This window comes from Lepidochelys kempii, chromosome 4, assembly GCF_965140265.1.
Source record: "Lepidochelys kempii isolate rLepKem1 chromosome 4, rLepKem1.hap2, whole genome shotgun sequence".
Taxonomy (NCBI): domain Eukaryota; kingdom Metazoa; phylum Chordata; order Testudines; family Cheloniidae; genus Lepidochelys; species Lepidochelys kempii.
The window spans coordinates 141,698,212-141,721,495 of record NC_133259.1 but is presented as its reverse complement, the minus strand read 5'-3'; positions in this window follow the sequence as shown (position 1 = coordinate 141,721,495).

Sequence of the window (23,284 nt, the reverse complement as noted above, 5' to 3'; positions counted from 1 at the left end):
AATCCTGAAGCACTTAGAGGAGAGGAAAGTGATCAGGAACAGTCAGCATGGATTCACCAAGGGAAGGTCATGCCTGACTAATCTAATTGCCTTCTATGATGAGATTACTGGTTCTGTGGATGAAGGGAAAGCAGTGGATGTATTGTTTCTTGACTTTAGCAAAGCTTTTGACATGGTCTCCCACAGCATTCTTGCCAGCAAGTTAAAGAAGTATGGGCTGGACGAATGCACTATAAGGTGGGTAGAAAGTTGGCTAGATTGTCGGGCTCAACGGGTAGTGATCAATGGCTCCATGTCTAGTTGGCAGCCGGTGTCAAGTGGAGTGCCCCAGGGGTCAGTCCTGGGGCCGGTTTTGTTCAATATCTTCATAAATGATCTGGAGGATGGTGTGGATTGCACTCTCAGCAAATTTGCAGATGATACTAAACTAGGAGGAGTGGTAGATACGCTGGAGGGCAGGGATAGGATACAGAGGGACCTAGACAAATTGAAGGATTGCGCCAAAAGAAATCTGATGAGGTTCAATAAGGATAAGTGCAGGGTCCTGCACTTAGGACGGATGAACCCAATGCACAGCTACAGAGTCCGGAGGGCGCCCCTCGGGCAGGGGAGCGCCGGCCACAGTCCGGAGGGCGCCCCTCGGGCAGGGGAGCGCCGGCCACAGTCCGGAGGGCGCCCCTCGGGCAGGGGAGCGCTGGCATAGGGGAACGCAGGCCCACCCAACTCTACTGCGTTCCAGCCCAGGGCCCTGATAGTGGTGGGAGGCGAAGATCCCGCCGCTGGGTCAGTCCGCGCCCGCTGACCAAACACACCCACCCCACAGTGTAGTTCGGCCCCTGGGCTACTTCCTACCCAGTCTCCCTCAGGTGGGTCGCTCCGGTCCCTCCATCTCCTCCGGGTATTCCGCTGCGGGCAGCTCCGGTTCCTCCGGGTATTCCGCTGCGGGCCGCTCCTGCTCCCCCTCGGTATCGGACTCACGCTGGCCCGGGCTGCAGTCAGGTCCCTCCAGGTCCTCTGGGTATTCAGCGGCCGGCAGCCCTGGTTGCCACAGGCCTTCCCCCGGTTGGGCTCCTCCTTGCCCAGGGCTTTGCCTGGGTCAGCAGTAGGATCACAAGGGAGCAGCCTGTGTCTGTCTCCCTCCCTGGTGCTCTCCTCACTGGCCAGAGGGCCCCGCCCTTTATACTTCCTGTCCCACCCTTCCCCTTCCGGGGATTGGTGGAAGCTTGGCCTGGCCCCGCCCACTCAGGCCCGGAGGGTGGCTCTTTACCCTCTGGTTCGGAGGGGAGCCACCCTGGCTCTCTACAGGGAGGTTTAGGTTGGATATTAGGAAAATCTTTTTCACTAGGAGGGTGGTGAAACACTGGAATGCGTTACCTAGAGAGGTGGTGGAATCTCCTTCCTTAGAAGTTTTTAAGGTCAGGCTTGACAAAGCCCTGGCTGGGATAATTTAATTGGGGATTGGTCCTGCTTTGAGCAAGGGGATGGACTAGATGACCTCCTGAAGTCCCTTCCAACCCTGATATTCTATGATTCTATGAAATGATATTAATAGGTTGATACCAGTCAGCTCTGTGTTTTGGGGGAACCAGGATGCAGCATCTAGCCTATCTGACTCATGAAAGACACTCCTCCCCCCCCACCACCAGTCTCTGCTTGAATCAAAACCAATCAGAGAAAAGGCTTGCAGAGAGCAGTGAAGGGCGTTGGGAGACACACCTAGACCTCCTAGGCATCACAAAATGGGGAAGAGATGGCCAGCCCTCTGTGGAGATAGAGGTGGTTAGGGACTATTTAGAAAAGCTGGATGTGCACAAGTCCATGGGGCCGGATGAGTTGCATCCGAGAGTGCTGAAGGAATTGGCGGCTGTGATTGCAGAGCCATTGGCCATTATCTTTGAAAACTCGTGGCGAACCGGGGAAGTCCCGGATGACTGGAAAAAGGCTAATGTAGTGCCAATCTTTAAAAAAGGGAAGAAGGAGGATCCTGGGAACTACAGGCCAGTCAGCCTCACCTCAGTCCCCGGAAAAATCATGGAGCAGGTCCTCAAAGAATCAATCCTGAAGCACTTGCATGAGAGGAAAGTGATCAGGAACAGCCAGCATGGATTCACCAAGGGAAGGTCATGCCTGACTAATCTAATCGCCTTTTATGATGAGATTACTGGTTCTGTGGATGAAGGGAAAGCAGTGGATGTATTGTTTCTAGACTTTAGCAAAGCTTTTGACACGGTCTCCCACAGTATTCTTGTCAGCAAGTTAAGGAAGTATGGGCTGGATGAATGCACTATAAGGTGGGTAGAAAGCTGGCTAGATTGTCGGGCTCAACGGGTAGTGATCAATGGCTCCATGTCTAGTTGGCAGCCGGTGTCAAGTGGAGTGCCCCAGGGGTCGGTCCTGGGGCCGGTTTTGTTCAATATCTTCATAAATTATCTGGAGGATGGTGTGGATTGCACTCTCAGCAAATTTGCGGATGATACTAAACTGGGAGGAGTGGTAGATACGCTGGAGGGGAGGGATAGGATACAGAAGGACCTAGACAAATTGGAGGATTGGGCCAAAAGAAATCTGATGAGGTTCAATAAGGACAAGTGCAGGGTCCTGCACTTAGGACGGAAGAACCCAATGCACAGCTACAGACTAGGGACCGAATGGCTAGGCAGCAGTTCTGCGGAAAAGGACCTAGGGGTGATAGTGGACGAGAAGCTGGATATGAGCCAGCAGTGTGCCCTTGTTGCCAAGAAGGCCAATGGCATTTTGGGATGTATAAGTAGGGGCATAGCGAGCAGATCGAGGGACGTGATCATTCCCCTCTATTCGACATTGGTGAGGCCTCATCTGGAGTACTGTGTCCAGTTTTGGGCCCCACACTTCAAGAAGGATGTGGATAAATTGGAGAGAGTCCAGCGAAGGGCAACAAAAATGATTAGGGGTCTGAACACATGACTTATGAGGAGAGGCTGAGGGAGCTGGGATTGTTTAGCCTGCAGAAGAGAAGAATGAGGGGGGATTTGATAGCTGCTTTCAACTACCTGAAAGGGGGTTCCAAAGAGGATGGCTCTAGACTGTTCTCAATGGTAGCAGATGACAGAACGAGGAGTAATGGTCTCAAGTTGCAGTGGGGGAGGTTTAGATTAGATATTAGGAAAAACTTTTTCACTAAGAGGGTGGTGAAACACTGGAATGCGTTACCTAGGGAGGTGGTAGAATCTCCTTCCTTAGAGGTTTTTAAGGTCAGGCTTGACAAAGCCCTGGCTGGGATGATTTAACTGGGAATTGGTCCTGCTTCGAGCAGGGGGTTGGACTAGATGACCTTCTGGGATCCCTTCCAACCCTGATATTCTATGATTCTATGATTCTCTCCTGACAAGATTAAGACAGCTCCATTAGCATACAGAATGGAAAACAGAGACAACTCTGTTGGTGACACTGGGCATCATACTAGGTAACTCGGGAGGGTGGAAGGCCACAAGTGCCGAGGAAGCCCCCCCGTGCTGGGCCCAAACAAACCAAAGCCTCTCCATTCTGTGAACTTTCTGTAATCCTGCCAGACTATAACAAAGCTAGTATAAAAACAAAGACAGAAAGCTGCAAAAACAGTTTAGAGCAGACAGCCTGCTCTCAGAGACAGCCTTCAGACAACTCTGGCCAGGGTAAGCGTATAAATAAAAAAGGAATGTTTTGCACTAGCTTTCTGCAACACAGGAACAAATACAACCAAATAAGGCAGGGCTTACATAATGCTAATAAGGAAACATCTAATTGGCCTCTTTGGCTGTATTATTGTACAGGACAATAAGTAATTGGTTGTACATGCTCCTATAGCTAAATTAATAAAAAAGGTATAAATTGTATAATATAATCTGCAGTCGGGGCTGCAGGATTTGAGACAGCTGTGTCTCCCTGGGCCTGTTTGCAGCTGCAAATAAACTCTCTGCTTCTCCACCCTGTTGTGATTATTGGGTAACGCATACCAGGCAACAAACCCCTACTGTTGCTTGCCTTGGGCACTCTGTGCCGGCAACAACTCCCTTAGCCTCATCTGCATGAAAGATGGGACAGGGAGACATTTCAATTTGCATACAGAATGGAGAACAGAGAACCGCACTGAACTCTGGGATCAGAAAAGCAGGGACACACTGCATCATGGGAATCTCTGCTCCAGATGTTAATGAACCTACGCCTGCACACACCCAGCTCAGCAATTATCAGACCAATTCTAGTAATAAATCCTTGATTGATATCCAAAATATTGAAGCAGCTTAATTGCATTTCAGAGTAACAGCCGTGTTAATCTGTATTCGCAAAAAGAAAAGGAGTACTTGTGGCACCTTAGAGACTAACCAATTTATTTGAGCATAAGCTTTCGTGAGCTACAGCTCACTTCATCGGATCCGATGAAGTGAGCTGTAGCTCACGAAAGCTTATGCTCAAATAAATTGGTTAGTCTCTAAGGTGCCACAAGTACTGCTTTTCTTTTTGCTTAATTGCATTGTGAGCTCCCTGGAAGAAACCACCACCCATAGCCAAGAGTGATCAGCTCCTATTGTCTAGCCTAAAGAAAACCCTTAAGTCATCAGTTTACCCATAAATGAATCTAGTGTTCTCCCTTGAACCATTGTATTTTGTCTACAAAACCCCTTACCTATGCCCAAGTAAGTGTTCTGATCCTTAGATACAAACTATGCATCAGTTCCACTGGGACTCCATCTCCTGACTGATTGTGCTGGGGGCTCTGCCTGTCTCCAGCACTCAGGACCCCGAGCTACCACCATCACCTGGGAACCCTGAGCAGTTCAAGCCTCATAGAGTGGGCGAGATCCCCCTCTTTCTCTCTGTTTTCCTTTCTACCTTAGGTATTAACCTTTAATAATGATGTTATGTGGTTTAGCCCTCCTTGGGTAGTTATCACTGTTATTCAATAAATAACTTTAAACTGGTTGCTTCTGTCTCCCTCTGAACTTTACTCTTTTGTGTTTTTAAGCTTCCCCCATTTACTGTGCACCAACGGTTCTTTTATCTAAGCTAAAGATCTCTGTAGTGCCCAAAAATACTGTGGGGTTTGCTCATCAAGTGGGTTACTACCAGTACAATTGTGACGTGAAAGTGGGATAGGGACGTGTTAAACCTGTGGCACATAAGGGGGCAGGGGGCAGCTGAAAGTGCTGCTCAGCCCAGCCTATTGAGACCAGGAGCACATGAGGGTGACAGCTTGAAACTGCTGCTTAACCCAGCCCAATGAATAAAGAAACATATAAGGGGATCACCTTGAGAATGCTGATTGACCCGGTCTGCTCAGACTTGCTCTGTTAGAGAGAGAGAGCGTGCATGCTCATCTAGTTCTAGGGCTGGAGAAACCCAATCCAGGGGAAGCTAGGTACTGCAGGGTAGCTCCATTGGGAGAGGACAAGCAGTGATAAGGAGTAGAGCTCCATATGTCACACAAGTGACATAAGCCGCACATTAACAGAATTAAAGTAACCACCCCCCCAGAAGAGTAACCTTAATAAATGAGCATACCCCAAAGTAACGGGCACACCTGGTAACAAGGTAGCAGGTTTAAAACAAACAAAAGGAAGTATTTCTTCACGCAATGCACAGTCAACCAGTGGAACTCTTTGCCAGAGGATTTTGTGAAGGCCAAGACTATAAGAGGGTTCAAAAAAGAACTAGATAAATTCAAGAGAAGGAGGCGGGTGGTGGTGGTCGGGGACTCTCTCCTCAGGGGGACTGAGTCATCTATCTGCCGCCCCAACCGGGAAAACCAAGAAGTCTGCTGCTTGCCAGGACCTAAGATTCGCGATGTGACGGAGAGACTGCCGAGACTCATCAAGCCCTCGGATCGCTACCCCTTCCTGCTTCGCCACGTGGGCACCAATGATACTGCCAAGAATGACCTTGAGTGGATCACTGCAGACTACGTGGCTCTGGGAAGAAGGATAAAGGAGTTTGAGGCGCAAGTGATGTTCTCGTCCATCCTCCCTGTGGAAGGAAAAGGCCTGGGTAGAGACCGTCGAATCGTGGAAGTCAACGAATGGCTATGCAGGTGGTGTCGGAGAGAAGGCTTTGGATTCTTTGACCATGGGATGGTGTTCCAAGACGGAGGAGTGCTAGGCAGAGACGGGCTCCACCTAACGAAGAGAGGGAAGAGCATCTTCACAAGCAGGCTGGCTAACCTAGTGAAGAGGGCTTTAAAATAGGTTCACCAGGGGAAGGAGACCAAAGCCCTGAGGTAAGTGGGGAAGTGGGATACCGGGAGGAAGCACGAGCAGGAGTACGTGAGAGGGGAGGGCTCCTGCCTCATACTGAGAAAGAGGGGTGATCAGCGGGTTATCTCAAGTGCCTATACACAAATGCACGAAGCCTGGGAAACAAGCATGGAGAACTGGAAGTCCTGGCACGGTCAAGGAATTATGATGTGATTGGAATAACAGAGACTTGGTGAGATAACTCACATGACTAGAGTACTGTCATGGATGGATATAAGCTGTTCAGGAAGGACAGGCAGGGCAGAAAAGGTGGGGGAGTTGCACTGTATGTAAGAGAGCAGTATGACTGCTCAGAGCTCAACTATGAAACTGCAGAAAAACCTGAGAGTCTCTGGATTAAGTTTAGAAGTCTGAGCAACAAGGGTGATGTCATGGTGGGAGTCTGCTATAGACCACCGGACCAGGGGGATGAGGTGGACGAGGCTTTCTTCCGGCAACTCACAGAAGTTACTAGATCGCAGGCCCTGGTTCTCATGGGAGACTTAAATCACCCTGATATCTGCTGGGAGAGCAATTCAGCGGTGCACAGACAATCCAGGAAGTTTGGGGAAAGTGTAGGGGACAATTTCCTGGTGCAAGTGCTGAAGGAACCAACTAGGGGCAGAGCTCTTCTTGACCTGCTGCTCACAAACCGAGAAGAAGTAGTAGGGGAAGTAAAGTGGATGGGAACCTGGGAAGTAGTGACCATGAGATGGTCAAGTTCAGGATCCTGACACAAGGAAGAAAGGAAAGCAGCAGAATACGGACCCTGGACTTCAGAAAAGCAGACTTTGACTCCCTCAGGGAACTGATGGGCAAGATCCCCTGGGAGAATAACATGGAGGGGGAAAGGAGTCCAGGAGAGCTGGCTGTATTTTAAAGAATCCTTATTGAGGTTACAGGGACAAACCATCCCGATGTGTGGAAAGAATAGTAAATATGGCAGGCGACCAGCTTGGCTTAACAGTGAAATCCTTGCTGATCTTAAACACAAAAAGGAAGCTTACAAGAAGTGGAAGATTGGACAAATGACCAGGGATGAGTATAAAAATATTGCTCGGGCATGCAGGAGTGAAATCAGGAAAGCCAAATCACACCTGGAGTTGCAGCTAGCAAGAGATGTTAAGAGTAACAAGAAGGGTTTTTTCAGGTATGTTAGCAACAAGAAGAAAGCCAAGGAAAGTGTGGGCCCCTTACTGAATGAGGGAGGCAACCTAGCGACAGGGGATGTGGAAAAAGCTAATATATTCAATGCTTTTTTTGCCTCTGTCTTCACGAACAAGGTCAGTTCCCAGACTACTGCACTGGGCAGCACAGCATGGGGAGGAGGTGACCAGCCCTCTATGGAGAAAGAAGGTTCGGGACTATTTAGAAAAGATGGACATGCACAGGTCCATGGGGCCGGATGCATTGCATCCAAGAGTGCTAAAGGAGTTGGCAGATGTGATTGCAGAGCCATTGGCCATTATCTTTGAAAACTCATGGCGACTGGGGGAAGTCCCAGACGACTGGAAAAAGGCTAATGTAGTGCCCATCTTTAAAAAAGGGAAGAAGGAGGATCCTGGGAACTACAGGCCAGTCAGCCTCACCTCAGTCCCTGGAAAAATCACAGAGCAAGTCCTCAAGGAATCAATTCCGAAGCACTTAGAGGAGAGGAAAGTGATCAGGAACAGTCAGCATGGATTCACCAAGAGCAAGTCATGCCTGACTAATCTAATTGCCTTCTATGATGAGATAACTGGCTCTGTGGATGAAGGGAAAGCAGTGGACATGTTGTTTCTTGACTTTAGCAAAGCTTTTGACACAGTCTCCCACAGTATTCTTGCCAGCAAGTTAAAGAAGTATGGGCTGGATGAATGGACTATAAGGTGGACAGAAAGCTGTCTAGATTGTCGGGCTCAACGGGTAGTGATCAATGGCTCCATGTCTAGTTGGCAGCCGGTATGAAGTGGAGTGCCCCAAGGGTCGCTCCTGGGGCCGGTTTTGTTCAATATCTTCATTGATGATCTGGAGGATGGTGTGGATTGCACCCTCAGCAAGTTTGCAGATGACACTAAACTGGGAGGAGAGGTAAATATGCTGGAGGGTAGGGATAGGATACAGAGGGACTTAGACAAATTGGAGGTTTGGGCCAAAAGAAATCTTATGAGGTTCAACAAGGACAAGTGCAGAGTCCTGCACTTAGGACAGAAGAATCCCCTGCACCGCTACAGACTAGGGACCGAGTGGTAGGCAGCAGTTCTGCAGAAAAGGACCTAGGGGTTACAGTGGACGAGAAGCTGGATATGAGTCAACAGTGTGCCCTTGTTGCCAAGAAGGCCAACGGCATTTTGGGATGTATAAGTAGGGGCATTGCCAGCAGATCGAGGGACGTGATCGTTCCCCTCTATTTGACACTGGTGAGGCCTCATCTGGAGTACTGTGTCCAGTTTTGGGCCCCACACTACAAGAAGGATGTGGAAAAATTGGAAAGAGTCCAGCGGAGTGCAACAAAAATGATGAGGGGACTGGAACACATGAGTTATGAGGAGAGGCTGAGGGAACTGGGGATGTTTAGTCTACGGAAGAGAAGAATGAGGGGGGATTTGATAGCTGCTTTCAACTCCCTGAAAGGGGGTTCCAAAGAGGATGGCTCTAGACTGTTCTCAGTGGTAACAGATGACAGAACAAGGAGTAATGGTCTCAAGTTGCAGTGGGGGAGATTTAGGTTGGATATTAGGAAAAACTTTTTCACTAGGAGGGTGGTGAAACACTGGAATGCGTTACCTCGGGAGGTGGTGGAATCTCCTTCCTTAGAAGTTTTTAAGGTCATGCTTGACAAAGCCCTGGCTGGGATGATTTAACTGGGGATCGGTCCTGCTTTGAGCAGGGGGTTGGACTAGATGACCTCCTGAGGTCCCTTCCAACCCTGATATTCTTTGATTCTATGGAGGATAGGTCCATCAATGGTATTAGCCAGGATGGGCAGGGATGGTATCTCTAGCCTCTGTTTGCCAGAAGCTGGGAATGGTCGACGGGGAATGGATCACTTGATGATTACCTGTTCTATTCATTCCCTTTGGGGCACCTGGCATTGGCTACTGTCAGAAGATAGACCACTGGGCTAGAAGGACCTTTGGTCTGACCCAGTATGATGGTTTTTATGTTTCTTTCCAAAGACAGGAAAGAAATATTTATTGAACACTTCTGCTTTCTCTGCATCATTACTGGCAATTTTTACATCCCTATCTAGTAACATATCTACACCGCTGCTAGGATTTCATGTATTCATTTTTTTTTTTAAACTGCCTTGTTGTCTTTAACCCTTCTGTCTCTACATTTTTCATTAATATATTTAGCTTCCCTTATCTATTGTCTGCATCTCGTAACTGCTAATTTATAGTCATTGATATCAATTTCCTCATTTTTCCCTTTGTAACAATTTAAAAGAGAGAGAGATGCTTTTACTTCCCTTCTTAATCAACGATGCCTTCTTTTGTAATTGTAGAATTGCGGGGAGGGAAGGCAGGGTCTGGCAGCTAGTAAACTTTCCTTAAACTCTCACTTATAATTCACATTGGGAGGAAAAAATTAAAACAAAATAATCAATTTTGCCCCTAATTGTTTTCAGCTTTGAGAAAGTGACTCTTTTAAAACACCACGTATATAATACAGGTGTGGCCTATCTTTCTGTTACATGTAAGAAACTTAATTAGGTTGTGATCATTTGCACCTAGGTAACCACTATTTTTTAGTTCAGTGGTCAGTTAATCTTTGTCTATCAGAATGAAGTCAAATATAGAATTGCCCCAAGCCAAGTCTAATACTTTGTGTTAGAAAGATAGTCTACACTTTTTTTTTTTTTTTTTAATTCCAAGGACATTTTACTAGTGGCAGCATGACACCTCCAGCACATGCCTCCAGATTGAAATCCCCCCCTGCAAACAGTTTTATTTTGTACACATGATTTATTCATGGGGTGCCTGACAGGCCCTTTTCCCCATTCAGCCCCACTGGTTCCTGCTGCCATGTGACAGTGACATTTCCCACTGCCACCTCATACAGCAGTACTGCCAGCATCTGCAACTTTAACAGTCTTTCCTATTCCTCCTATTTACCTTCCTTGCCTCAGCATGTGGGCTCAAGGGTGAGTGCAGCCCCTAGAGAGACAGGAGGTTGTATGCATGTGGGAGGTGTATCAGTGTATTTGTTGCAGGAGGGCCAGGACTGTTTAGGGTGGTTCTACAACCCCCACAATTTACCCACCCTGACTGATGAGCACAGCCCATGGAGTGAGGAGGAGTGGGTCCACAGGGTACTCTACTCACTGCTGGAGCGCCTCCTCCTGGCTATGTCTGGGGATTAACTCTGCCAGTCTGATGCCCCTTCCTGCAGTAGCTCACTCCATCTCTCTCAGTCTTGCTTTCTTGGAACTCAACTGCCCCCTCCGGCCAGGTCACTGTAGTCCCCTTCCTGGGGGATTGTGTGTATCAAAGTCTCTCCAGACCCAATGTCCCAGGCAGCCTTCCCTTTCACTGTCTCTTAATGGCTCGTAGGGAACCCAGCCTAAGGGCCTTACAACAAGCAGCCGTGGTCTGCACAGCCCTGAACCTTACCACTGCATCCCTGGGCTGCTTCCTACCTTGCTGTCTCTCCCCCAGGCCCCTGCAGCTCTCAGCACCTGGGCTGCAGACAGGCCCATGCCGTCCTGTCCTGCTGCACTTCACGGCTAATTAGCACTTGCTCTCGGGGCTCCTCCTCCAGGTGCAGCCTGGGCTGTTACCTGGCCCTCGTGGCCACCTTAACCCCCTCAGGGCTGCGTGGTGGCCACCCCCGCAGGGTGTCAGCGTAGGGGGGAAGGGAGGCGCGTCTAGGACAGCTCTAAACCCCCCTCCCCCCAATTTATCAGTCTGCCTGGGGCAGGGCCACCCTGGGCCTAGCGCAGCCTGGGGGCAGGAGGCTGCTGGAATGTTCCGCAGACGGGGCTGCGGGTCTTCACGGCGTGAGGCGGGGATTGCGCCGCTGAGGTCCTGAGGTAAACACCTGGCAGCCCCGCAGCCGCGAGGGGCGCTCAGCGGGGCCTTGGCCTGGGTCACGGGGCTGCTGGGCCTCTCCTGGAGCCGGCGCCCCCGGCAGGGACGGGGTCAGTTCCGTGGGCGCGCCAGCCCTGGGGCCCCGGTCAGGCCTGCCCGGCGGCCGGGTTCCCCCAGAGACTCCCATCTTGGCTGCCACCGGCAAGTTTGCCCCACAGGGTCACAGCCCCATTTTGAGACCAGGTTTCAGAGTAGCAGCCGTGTTAGTCTGTATTCACAAAAAGAAAAGGAGTACTTGTGGCACCTTAGAGACTTCGAGAGGTTAGTCTCTAAGGTGCCACAAGTCCTCCTTTTCATTTTGAGACCAGGTTACCTCCTCCGGTTCCTGTCCCAGCTGCTGCAGGCTAGGTCCGCCTCTGTCCTGCAGGCGCAGGGCACGGGCTAGGTGAGCCAGGAAGGGGGATCCAGGGCACTGCTGCAGGCCGGGTCACCCTGTAGGCTCTTGTCATGGCTGCCTTTCTCGCTGCCTCAGACCCAACCTCACAATCGCTCCCTCTCCGGAGAATAAAATTGAGGGAAACACTCCCTTCTGCTAGTTCCCGGTTTTGTGGATGAAGAGAAACAGACTTGGTTAAGCATCAGCAAATTTTCTGCAGCTCACTTGAAACCAGCTGCGCATTAATTAGAACACACCCAGTGTGGATTGAGCCCCCGGAAGGCACTGTTCTCAATCAGGAGAGGGTATCTGTCATCACAGTAGTATGGACACTTTAAAAATGTGTTTAACTGTGCAGCGCCAAACTGTGGGTCACTCCTGTGTCTGCTGCAGGCTTGTATGATGTGCTGCAGCGTTCCGCTCTGAGTTTAACACCCAGACAGTCCCCACTGATGCAGTACTGCTTTCTGAAGCTTTTCTCCTTTTTTAAAAAGCAAAACAGTAAATACAAACCCAGGTATTCATGTGATATTAGGGCTGAAAATCGAAACACCAGGCAGTAAGGCAATCAGGACATTAAGGTTCTCAGGCCACTGCAGATGCTCAGTACACAGAGGTGCATTTAAGTCTTTATGTGCAGTACAGGTCAATTAATGTAGTGATTAACTTGCTCTGTATATTATATATATGGATTGTTCTCTCCATTTCCATGTGCAGAGGGGATTTTGATCCAGTAGATTCTAGTCAATTCAGATTTTTATTGGTTTCAGAGTAACAGCCGTGTTAGTCTGTATTCGCAAAAAGAAAAGGAGTACTTGTGGCACCTTAGAGACTAACCAATATATTTGAGCATAAGCTTTCGTGAGCTACAGCTCACTTCATCGGATGCATACTGTATGCTCAAATAAATTGGTTAGTCTCTAAAGTGCCACAAGTACTCCTTTTCTTTTTGCAGATTTTTATAAAATTCACAATATTGCTAATCCCAAAAGTTTTTTTTAAAAAGTCAACCCCCAAAAAACCATGAGGGTGTTTTTTTTTGTTTAAAAACACAAATAATTATAGCATAATTTTTGGTCTGGCTGCTGAGTTGTGTTTCCCTGCCTGCTCCCAATGTGGGTGTAACCATTACTGTCTTGTCAACATTTGTAAAAGCGGCAAAGAGTTAACAGACGTATTGGAGCATGAGCGTTCGTGGGTGAATTTCATGTAGTGGAAATTCCCAGAGGCAGGTATAAATATACAAGCAAGAATCAGGCTAGGGATAACGAGGTTAGTTCAATCAGGGAGGATGAGGCCCTCTTCTAGCAGTTGAGGTGTGAGCACCAAGGGAGGAGAAACTGCTTTTGTAGTGAGTGGGCTGGCCATTCACAGTCTTTGTTTAATCCTGAGCTGATAGTGTCATAGAATCATAGAATATCAGGGTTGGAAGGGACCCCAGAGGGTCATCTAGTCCAACCCCCTGCTCGAAGCAGGACCAATTCCCAGTTAAATCATCCCAGCCAGGGCTTTGTCAAGCCTGACCTTAAAAACCTCTAAGGAAGGAGAAAAAGAAAAGGAGTACTTGTGGCACCTTAGAGACTAACCAATTTATTTGAGCATGAGCTTTCGTGAGCTACAGCTCACTTCATCAGATGCATACCATGGAAACTGCAGCAGACTTTATATATACACAGAGAATATGAAACAATACCTCCTCCCACCCCACTGTCCTGCTGGTAATAGCTTATCTAAAGTGATCATCAGGTTGGGCCATTTCCAGCACAAATCCAGGTTTTCTCACCCTCCACCCCCCCACACACAAATTCACTCTCCTGCTGGTGATAGCCCATCCAAAGTGACAACTCTTTACACAATGTGCATGATAATCAAGTTGGGCCATGCATCTGATGAATCTGATGAATTTCATGTAGTGGAAATTCCCAGAGGCAGGTATAAATATACAAGCAAGAATCAGGCTAGGGATAACGAGGTTAGTTCAATCAGGGAGGATGAGGCCCTCTTCTAGCAGTTGAGGTGTGAGCACCAAGGGAGGAGAAACTGCTTTTGTAGTGAGTGGGCTGGCCATTCACAGTCTTTGTTTAATCCTGAGCTGATAGTGTCATAGAATCATAGAATATCAGGGTTGGAAGGGACCCCAGAGGGTCATCTAGTCCAACCCCCTGCTCGAAGCAGGACCAATTCCCAGTTAAATCATCCCAGCCAGGGCTTTGTCAAGCCTGACCTTAAAAACCTCTAAGGAAGGAGAAAAAGAAAAGGAGTACTTGTGGCACCTTAGAGACTAACCAATTTATTTGAGCATGAGCTTTCGTGAGCTACAGCTCACTTCATCAGATGCATACCATGGAAACTGCAGCAGACTTTATATATACACAGAGAATATGAAACAATACCTCCTCCCACCCCACTGTCCTGCTGGTAATAGCTTATCTAAAGTGATCATCAGGTTGGGCCATTTCCAGCACAAATCCAGGTTTTCTCACCCTCCACCCCCCCACACACAAATTCACTCTCCTGCTGGTGATAGCCCATCCAAAGTGACAACTCTTTACACAATGTGCATGATAATCAAGTTGGGCCATGCATCTGATGAATCTGATGAATTTCATGTAGTGGAAATTCCCAGAGGCAGGTATAAATATACAAGCAAGAATCAGGCTAGGGATAACGAGGTTAGTTCAATCAGGGAGGATGAGGCCCTCTTCTAGCAGTTGAGGTGTGAGCACCAAGGGAGGAGAAACTGCTTTTGTAGTGAGTGGGCTGGCCATTCACAGTCTTTGTTTAATCCTGAGCTGATAGTGTCATAGAATCATAGAATATCAGGGTTGGAAGGGACCCCAGAGGGTCATCTAGTCCAACCCCCTGCTCGAAGCAGGACCAATTCCCAGTTAAATCATCCCAGCCAGGGCTTTGTCAAGCCTGACCTTAAAAACCTCTAAGGAAGGAGAAAAAGAAAAGGAGTACTTGTGGCACCTTAGAGACTAACCAATTTATTTGAGCATGAGCTTTCGTGAGCTACAGCTCACTTCATCAGATGCATACCATGGAAACTGCAGCAGACTTTATATATACACAGAGAATATGAAACAATACCTCCTCCCACCCCACTGTCCTGCTGGTAATAGCTTATCTAAAGTGATCATCAGGTTGGGCCATTTCCAGCACAAATCCAGGTTTTCTCACCCTCCACCCCCCCACACACAAATTCACTCTCCTGCTGGTGATAGCCCATCCAAAGTGACAACTCTTTACACAATGTGCATGATAATCAAGTTGGGCCATGCATCTGATGAATCTGATGAATTTCATGTAGTGGAAATTCCCAGAGGCAGGTATAAATATACAAGCAAGAATCAGGCTAGGGATAACGAGGTTAGTTCAATCAGGGAGGATGAGGCCCTCTTCTAGCAGTTGAGGTGTGAGCACCAAGGGAGGAGAAACTGCTTTTGTAGTGAGTGGGCTGGCCATTCACAGTCTTTGTTTAATCCTGAGCTGATAGTGTCATAGAATCATAGAATATCAGGGTTGGAAGGGACCCCAGAGGGTCATCTAGTCCAACCCCCTGCTCGAAGCAGGACCAATTCCCAGTTAAATCATCCCAGCCAGGGCTTTGTCAAGCCTGACCTTAAAAACCTCTAAGGAAGGAGAAAAAGAAAAGGAGTACTTGTGGCACCTTAGAGACTAACCAATTTATTTGAGCATGAGCTTTCGTGAGCTACAGCTCACTTCATCAGATGCATACCATGGAAACTGCAGCAGACTTTATATATACACAGAGAATATGAAACAATACCTCCTCCCACCCCACTGTCCTGCTGGTAATAGCTTATCTAAAGTGATCATCAGGTTGGGCCATTTCCAGCACAAATCCAGGTTTTCTCACCCTCCACCCCCCCACACACAAATTCACTCTCCTGCTGGTGATAGCCCATCCAAAGTGACAACTCTTTACACAATGTGCATGATAATCAAGTTGGGCCATGCATCTGATGAAGTGAGCTGTAGCTCACGAAAGCTCATGCTCAAATGAGCTCATGCTCAAATAAATTGGTTAGTCTCTAAGGTGCCACAAGTACTCCTTTTCTTTTTGCGAATACAGACTAACACGGCTGTTACTCTGAAACCTGTCATTAAGGAAGGAGATTCTACCACCTCCCTAGGTAACGCATTCCAGTGTTTCACCACCCTCTTAGTGAAAAAGTTTTTCCTAATATCCAATCTAAACCTCCCCCACTGCAACTTGAGACCATTACTCCTCGTTCTGTCATCTGCTACCATTGAGAACAGTCTAAAGCCATCCTCTTTGGAACCCCCTTTCAGGTAGTTGAAAGCAGCTATCAAATCCCCCCTCATTCTTCTCTTCTGCAGGCTAAACAATCCCAGTTCCCTCAGCCTCTCCTCATAAGTCATGTGTTCAGACCCCTAATCATTTTTGTTGCCCTTCGCTGGACTCTCTCCACTTTATCCACATCCTTCTTGAAGTGTGGGGCCCAAAACTGGACACAGTACTTCAGATGAGGCCTCACCAATGTCGAATAGAGGGGAACGATCACGTCCCTTGATCTGCTCGCTATGCCCCTACTTATACATCCCAAAATTCCATTGGCCTTCTTAAGTTAAGGAAGTATGGGCTGGATGAATGCACTATAAGGTGGGTAGAAAGCTGGCTAGATTGTCGGGCTCAACGGGTAGTGATCAATGGCTCCATGTCTAGTTGGCAGCCGGTATCAAGTGGAGTGCCCCAAGGGTCAGTCCTGGGGCCGGTTTTGTTCAATATCTTCATAAATGATCTGGAGGATGGTGTGGATTGCACTCTCAGCAAATTTGCGGATGACACTAAACTGGGAGGAGTGGTAGATACGCTGGAGGGGAGGGATAGGATACAGAAGGACCTAGACAAATTGGAGGATTGGGCCAAAAGAAATCTGATGAGGTTCAATAAGGATAAGTGCAGGGTCCTGCACTTAGGACGGAAGAACCCAATGCACAGCTACAGACTAGGGACCGAATGGCTAGGCAGCAGTTCTGCGGAAAAGGACCTAGGGGTGACAGTGGACGAGAAGCTGGATATGAGTCAACAGTGTGCCCTTGTTGCTAAGAAGGCCAATGGCATTTTGGGATGTATAAGTAGGGGCATAGCGAGCAGATCGAGGGACGTGATTGTCCCCCTCTATTCGACATTGGTGAGGCCTCATCTGGAGTACTGTGTCCCGTTTTGGGCCCCACACTACAAGAAGGATGTGGATAAATTGGAAAGAGTCCAGCGAAGGGCAACAAAAATGATTAGGGGTCTGGAACACATGAGTTATGAGGAGAGGCTGAGGGAACTGGGATTGTTTAGTCTGCAGAAGAGAAGAATGAGGGGGGATTTGATAGCTGCTTTCAACTACCTGAGAGGTAGTTCCAGAGAAGATGGTTCTAGACTATTCTCAGTGGTAGTAGAGGACAGGACAAGGAGTAATGGTCTCAAGTTGCAGTGGGGGAGGTTTAGGTTGGATATTAGGAAAAACTTTTTCACTAGGAGGGTGGTGAAACACTGGAATGCGTTACCTAGGGAGGTGGTGGAATCTCCTTCCTTAGAAGTTTTTAAGGCCAGGCTTGACAAAGCCCTGGCTGGGATGATTTAATTGGGGATTGGTCCTGCTTTTGAGCTGGGGGTTGGACTAGATGACCTCCTGAGGTCCCTTCCAACCCTGATATTCTATGATTCTATGATAAGGTGCCACAAGTCCTCCTTTTCTTTTTGCGGATACAGACTAACACGGCTGCTACTCTGAAACCAAATTTTCGCAGCTATTTCTTCCAGATTCTTGATAAAGATAGTGAATAGCAGTGGGCAGATGACAGATTGGTAGGGTTCCACAGCAAAGATACCTCACTGGTAACAATTTCCTAATTACAGTTACTTTCTGCAGTCTCTCAGTTAAGTTTTTAATCAATTTTATATGGGCTACAGGGAGTGTTAAGATAATGTTAAGCACAAGTTTTACTAATTTATACATTAAAAAGAAAAGTAAAAGGAACTATACCCAACTGCTCCTAAACCAAGCTGTTAAGTATTCCCAGCCCAGTTACAGTTTTCAGAATCAGAGGCCCAGATCAACAAGGGGACTTAGGTGTTGCAACACCTAGCATCACACACCTAGAAAGTCACAGGAACACCACAGCAATCCACAAAGCCCGGGTTAGGTGTCTAGGTTTCCTATACAAAGAATGGAGAGAGATAGGTGCCTTAAATGCAATCCACAAAAGCCAGCATGCTAGGCGAGGAGCCACCTGAGCTAACCAATGGGTGAGGGTCAATGATAGGGAAATGTGCAGAGCTTCCTCCCTCTTGGATAGAGAGATACCTCCCTAAGCCTCTCTCTGCTTAGAGATCCACAAAATGGGATCCTGCTGCTTGAAGTCAGGCAGCAAGGTGCTTAAACTCATTCCGACAAGAAATGCCTAAGTGCCTGCCACACTCACTCTGCACAGAACAGCTGGAGCAGGAGGAGATGGTGATAACAGTACCCACTTTATAACTCTTCGATTAATTGTTGGAGCACTTGCCTGGGATGTTGGAGACTCAGGTTCAACTCCTCCCCATCTACCAGAGGGGGAAAGAGAGGTGGGGAGACATCTATACAAATCCCCTAGGTCTGGGGTGTAGTTGCCGAGGTACCTTTGTGGCTCCAGGCTGGAGTTTTTAATATTTTACTATTATGTCCACTGAATTGGTAATAATTATAATATGCAGTTGTGCAGAATGTGACCAGAAATCACTGCCCACCTGTTTTGGCAAGTTTTGTTTCAGTTTACTTCTATTAAGATGTTATTCCTAGCTCTGACAATAGGTGCTCTAGTTATTCTGAGAAAAACCTATACCACCAACTAGTTGACAGAGATAACTGTCCCATTATATATAAAGTCTGCTGCAGTTTCCACGGTATGCATCCGATGAAGTGAGCTGTAGCTCACGAAAGCTCATGCTCAAATAAATTGGTTAGTCTCTAAGGTGCCACAAGTACTCCTTTTCTTTTTGCGAATACAGACTAACACGGCTGTTACTCTGAAACCTGTCCCATTATGTTGGCCAACAAACATACATCAATTCGGCTATTTGAACTGACAGTTGGCTCTCAGAAATATTGAGCTCTACTGTAATCACTTATGTCAGGTTCTAACAGATCACCTGCTGCTTAGCTGAGGATCTAATTATAGTGCATTATCTAATTAGAAAAGGAGGACTTGTGGCACCTTACAGACTAACCCATTTGAGCATAAGCTTTCATGAGCTACAGCTCACTTTCATCGGATGCTTATGCTCAAATGGGTTAGTCTCTAAGGTGCCATAAGTCCTCCTTTTCTTTTTGCGAATACAGAGTAACATGGCTGCTACTCTGAAACCTATCTAATTAGAATATATAGTATTATCTAGTAATAATTACCATTAGTTGTGAAAATGTTAGTAAGAAAACATATGAAAGGGGGAGGTTCCCTGCTTTTGTGTATTATTTAATGCACAGAGTGTTTGAGACATATGGATAATATGAAGTGCAGGTTGTTTAAGATTACACCAGGATTAGGAAACAAATTTAATTCCTGCAGTTGACGCAAGAGAACACAGCTAGTGAGTGATGTATTTTCTTGAAGCCACTTAAAAAAAGCATAATACAGAAAGCATCAAGAAAGAGTCTCATTCAAATTAATGAAATCTATGTACCTTTCAACACTTCATTCACCTCACTTTCTCTCTGAAACCAGCGCAAGATAAAATTCCTTTTTTGGATTTTTGACTGTGTCAACTAAGTTTTGCTTCCTGGTAAAGGAGAGAATTGGGAGGAGGTGGTGTAGAGGAGCCTCTTCCCAAAGCAAAAGACTGACAACCAAAGATTGTCCTCTGAATAGGTGGGAAAGTCATTTCAGTCAAAAGATCCAGGAAAGCTTTCAGGAGAGCAACCTGGGTATTCTGTATTTTCAGATGAAATAAGATCAGGTTGTAAGTCAAAGCAAGATATGTGTACCTGCCACCAGCCCTGAAATCATAGTCTGGCTACTGAAAGTCAAGCTGTTCTCTTTCTGCTGTGTTAACACTGACAAAGATCCCAGAATCTGAATATAGCAGTTTTGTTGACATTACAGTAGAACCTCAGAGTTACAAACGTCTTGGGAATGGAGGTTGTTTGTAACTCAGAAATGTTTGTAACTCTGAACAAAATGTTATGGTTGTTCTTTTAAAAGTTTACAACTGAATATTAACTTAATACAGCTTTGAAACTTTACTATGCAGAAGAAAAATGCTGCTTTCCTGTTATTTTTTTAGTAGTTTATGTTTAATACAGTACTGTATTTGCTTTTTTCTTTTTTTGGCGGGGCGGGGGGGGAAAGAGGGGGATGTCTCTGCTGCTGCCTGGTTCCAAATGAGCTGTATGGTGTTAGGAACTTATTCCTTCACCTGCTTACTTCCCTGGTCCTTCTCGCATGAACAGAGAACAATACGAAGTCCAAAGGTGCAAACCAATGTTTATTGGGGTGAACTTCCAGAAAGCATGATTCTAGTTTCCTTTCTTAGTGTCCCCCTTCCTAGCTCTGACACCACTCTCGTTACAGTGTGTATGGTAACACCCATTGTTTCATGTTCTCTATGTATAGAAATCTCCCCACCATATTTTCCGCTGAATGTATCCGATGAAGTGAGCTGTAGCTCACAAAAGCTTATGCTCAAATTGGTTAGTCTCTAATGTGCCACTAGTACTCCTCTTCTTTTTGCGAATACAGACTAACACAGCTGCTACTCTGAAACAGAGCCTTACTTGTGTCCCTGTTCCTATTCCCCCCCTTAGCAAAACATGATTCCAATTTCCCCTCCCCCCCACTTCCTGATTAATTCCAATATAGTCTGCAGTCAATTTGCAAACTGGATACAATTAACTTAGGCTTGAATAGAGACTGGGAGTGGATGTGTCATTACACAAAGTAAAACTATTTCCCCATGTTTATTTCCTCCCCCCACTGTTCCTCAGACATTCCTGTTAACTGCTGGAAATGGCCCACCTTGATTATCACTACAAAAGGTTTTCTCCCCCCACCCTGCTCTCCTGCTGGTAATAGCTCATCTTAAGTGATCACTTTCCTTACAGTGTGTATAACACCCATTTTTTCATGTTCTCTATGTATATAAATCTCCTCACTGTATTTTCCACTGAATGCATCCGATGAAGTGAGCTGTAGCTCACGAAAGTTTATGCTCAAATTGGTTAGTCTCTAGTGTGTCACTAGTACTCCTCTTCTTTTTGGGAATACAGACTAACATGGCTGCTACTCTGAAACCTGCAGACTATAGTAAAACTTGAGTTCTGCTTAGCTCTACCTTAACCAACCAATCCTAACATATTGTAACATGTTTCAGAGTAACAGCCATGTTAGTCTGTATTCGCAAAAAGAAAAGGAGACTAACCAATTTAAAGCTTATGCTCAAATAAATTGGTTAGCTCTTAAGGTGCAACAAGTACTCCTTTTCATATTGTAAAATGATTATTTAACCAATTATATCGCACCACCTTAGTTTACATCCAGCAAAATTAATTATACACCAGACAGAAACAAATCACAGAATCAGACAGAGACCATGCAAATAAACAATAGCAAAGTGGGAACTATAATGACAAAACCGTAGAAGTGAGGATTTCACATCCCAGCTGTTGATAAGTGAGTTCTTGCCAGACAGGATGCTATCAAACTAAGTTTCCTTTTACATCTTCTAGGCACTTCCCTTTCTCTGGAGGGGATAGGAATACAGTCCTCTCCTGATAATGCCTAACAGCCCAATGACACCTTATTTCTATGTGACTAGTTTGGAATGTGAGGAGGTGACCGGTCGCTTCCCAGCTTAAGGCTGCCTCTGCTGCTTAGCCAAAGGCCTTATACAGTCAGACAGTGACTTTGATTCTCTCTTTTATACCTCTATAACTAGCTAAGTGATAAGAATACACCTAAATTAGAGTATAGGCCTTTACAGACAGGCGTGAATATCTATATCTTAACATATGGTTGACTGTTCAGTTCATAACTGAAGTTCTACAAGAATGCCTCTTCCCTAGTAAGAGCTGTGGAGATCCTGCCTCTGGAGTACAGGCAAGAGGGAAAGTCTGGTTAGTTCCATTGGTGCCTGTAAGAAATACACTAGGATTTCTCCTTAAAGAAGCTTAAAAAAAGAGTTCTGATCAGTTCTGCTGTGTTATGTAAACTAAGAACTATGACAGAATGCAAACAGGGACAGATTCTGGCCAACATCACACCTCAGTAAATCCAGCGTAACTTAGTTATTTCACTGGAACTAATATGCATTTACACAGCTGTAATGGATCAGATTCTGACTCATAGGGAATAGATATGTACAGTTAAATGGTATATTATACAATTACTTGTCTGATCACAAGGACATCTGAATGCTTTTCTATTGTTATTATTAGCAAAATATCTTAATTTTAAAGAACTTAAATATCCTAGAAGTTGCATTGCTTGGTTTGAGCAACATTTACATTTAGTGACGTAAAAGGGGATTTTAGACAGCACCTTTGTTCCTGATGAAGGAAGGAAAAGTTTTTTGTTTTTAACAGGAAGGTGCTAGCCCTTATGCCTAAGATGTGTGTGTGGAGAGGAAATGGGGGAAGGGGAGGAATTGAGCAGGAATAATTTAAGAACTGTGCAGGATCCTAAATGAATTTTCTGCTTTAAGCCAAGCCCTGGAGCGTTTACTCTGGGCCTGTAGCTGTATTAACTTTCCTCTGGTAGGGGGATAACACAGACGTCCTGCCCCCCAGCCCTCCGTTCCCTCTTACTTTCCCTGCCATTTCCCCTACTCCCCACTCACACTGACCCCCAGGTCCTCAGATATCTTTGCAGGGTCCCTGGGAAAGGGGTACTGTGTCACAGAAGTGGATGAGCCCTGCTTTGTAGTGTGCGTCTCCTCATGTACACAAATGTCTCCCTGTGAGGGTACAAACTGACCTTTACAGAGGCAAAATACCTACTTGTGTCATTAGGGAGTCTTGAGAGAGTGAGGTTTTCAAGAATTGGCCCTTTGAATACAAGACCCATAATAGGGGCATCAGCTACTACAATTAGTAATGTTATAAATTAACACAATTTGTTAGCAAAACCTATTTTAAGTGGGTTTATATTCCCATTTTTCTTCTTCTGTCATAAATATAAAGGGAAGGCTAACCACTTTTAAATCCCTCCTGGCCAGAGGAAAAAACCCTTTCACTTGTAAAGGGTTAAGAAGCTAAAGATAACATTGCTGGCACCTGACCAAAATGACCAATGAGGAGACAAGATACTTTCAAAGCGGGGGGGGACAAAGGGTTCTCTCTGTTTGTGTGTTGCTTTTGCCAGGACTAGAGCAGGAATGCAGGTCAGAACTCTTGTAATAGGGCTAATAAGCAATCTAGTTAGATATGCATTAGATTCTGTTTTGTTTAAATGGCTGATAAAATAGCTGTGCTGAATGGAACGTATATTCCTGTTTTTGTGTCTTTTTGTGAGACTTAAGGTTTTGCCTAGAGGGATTGTCTATGTTTTGAATCTGGTTACCCTGCAAGGTGTTT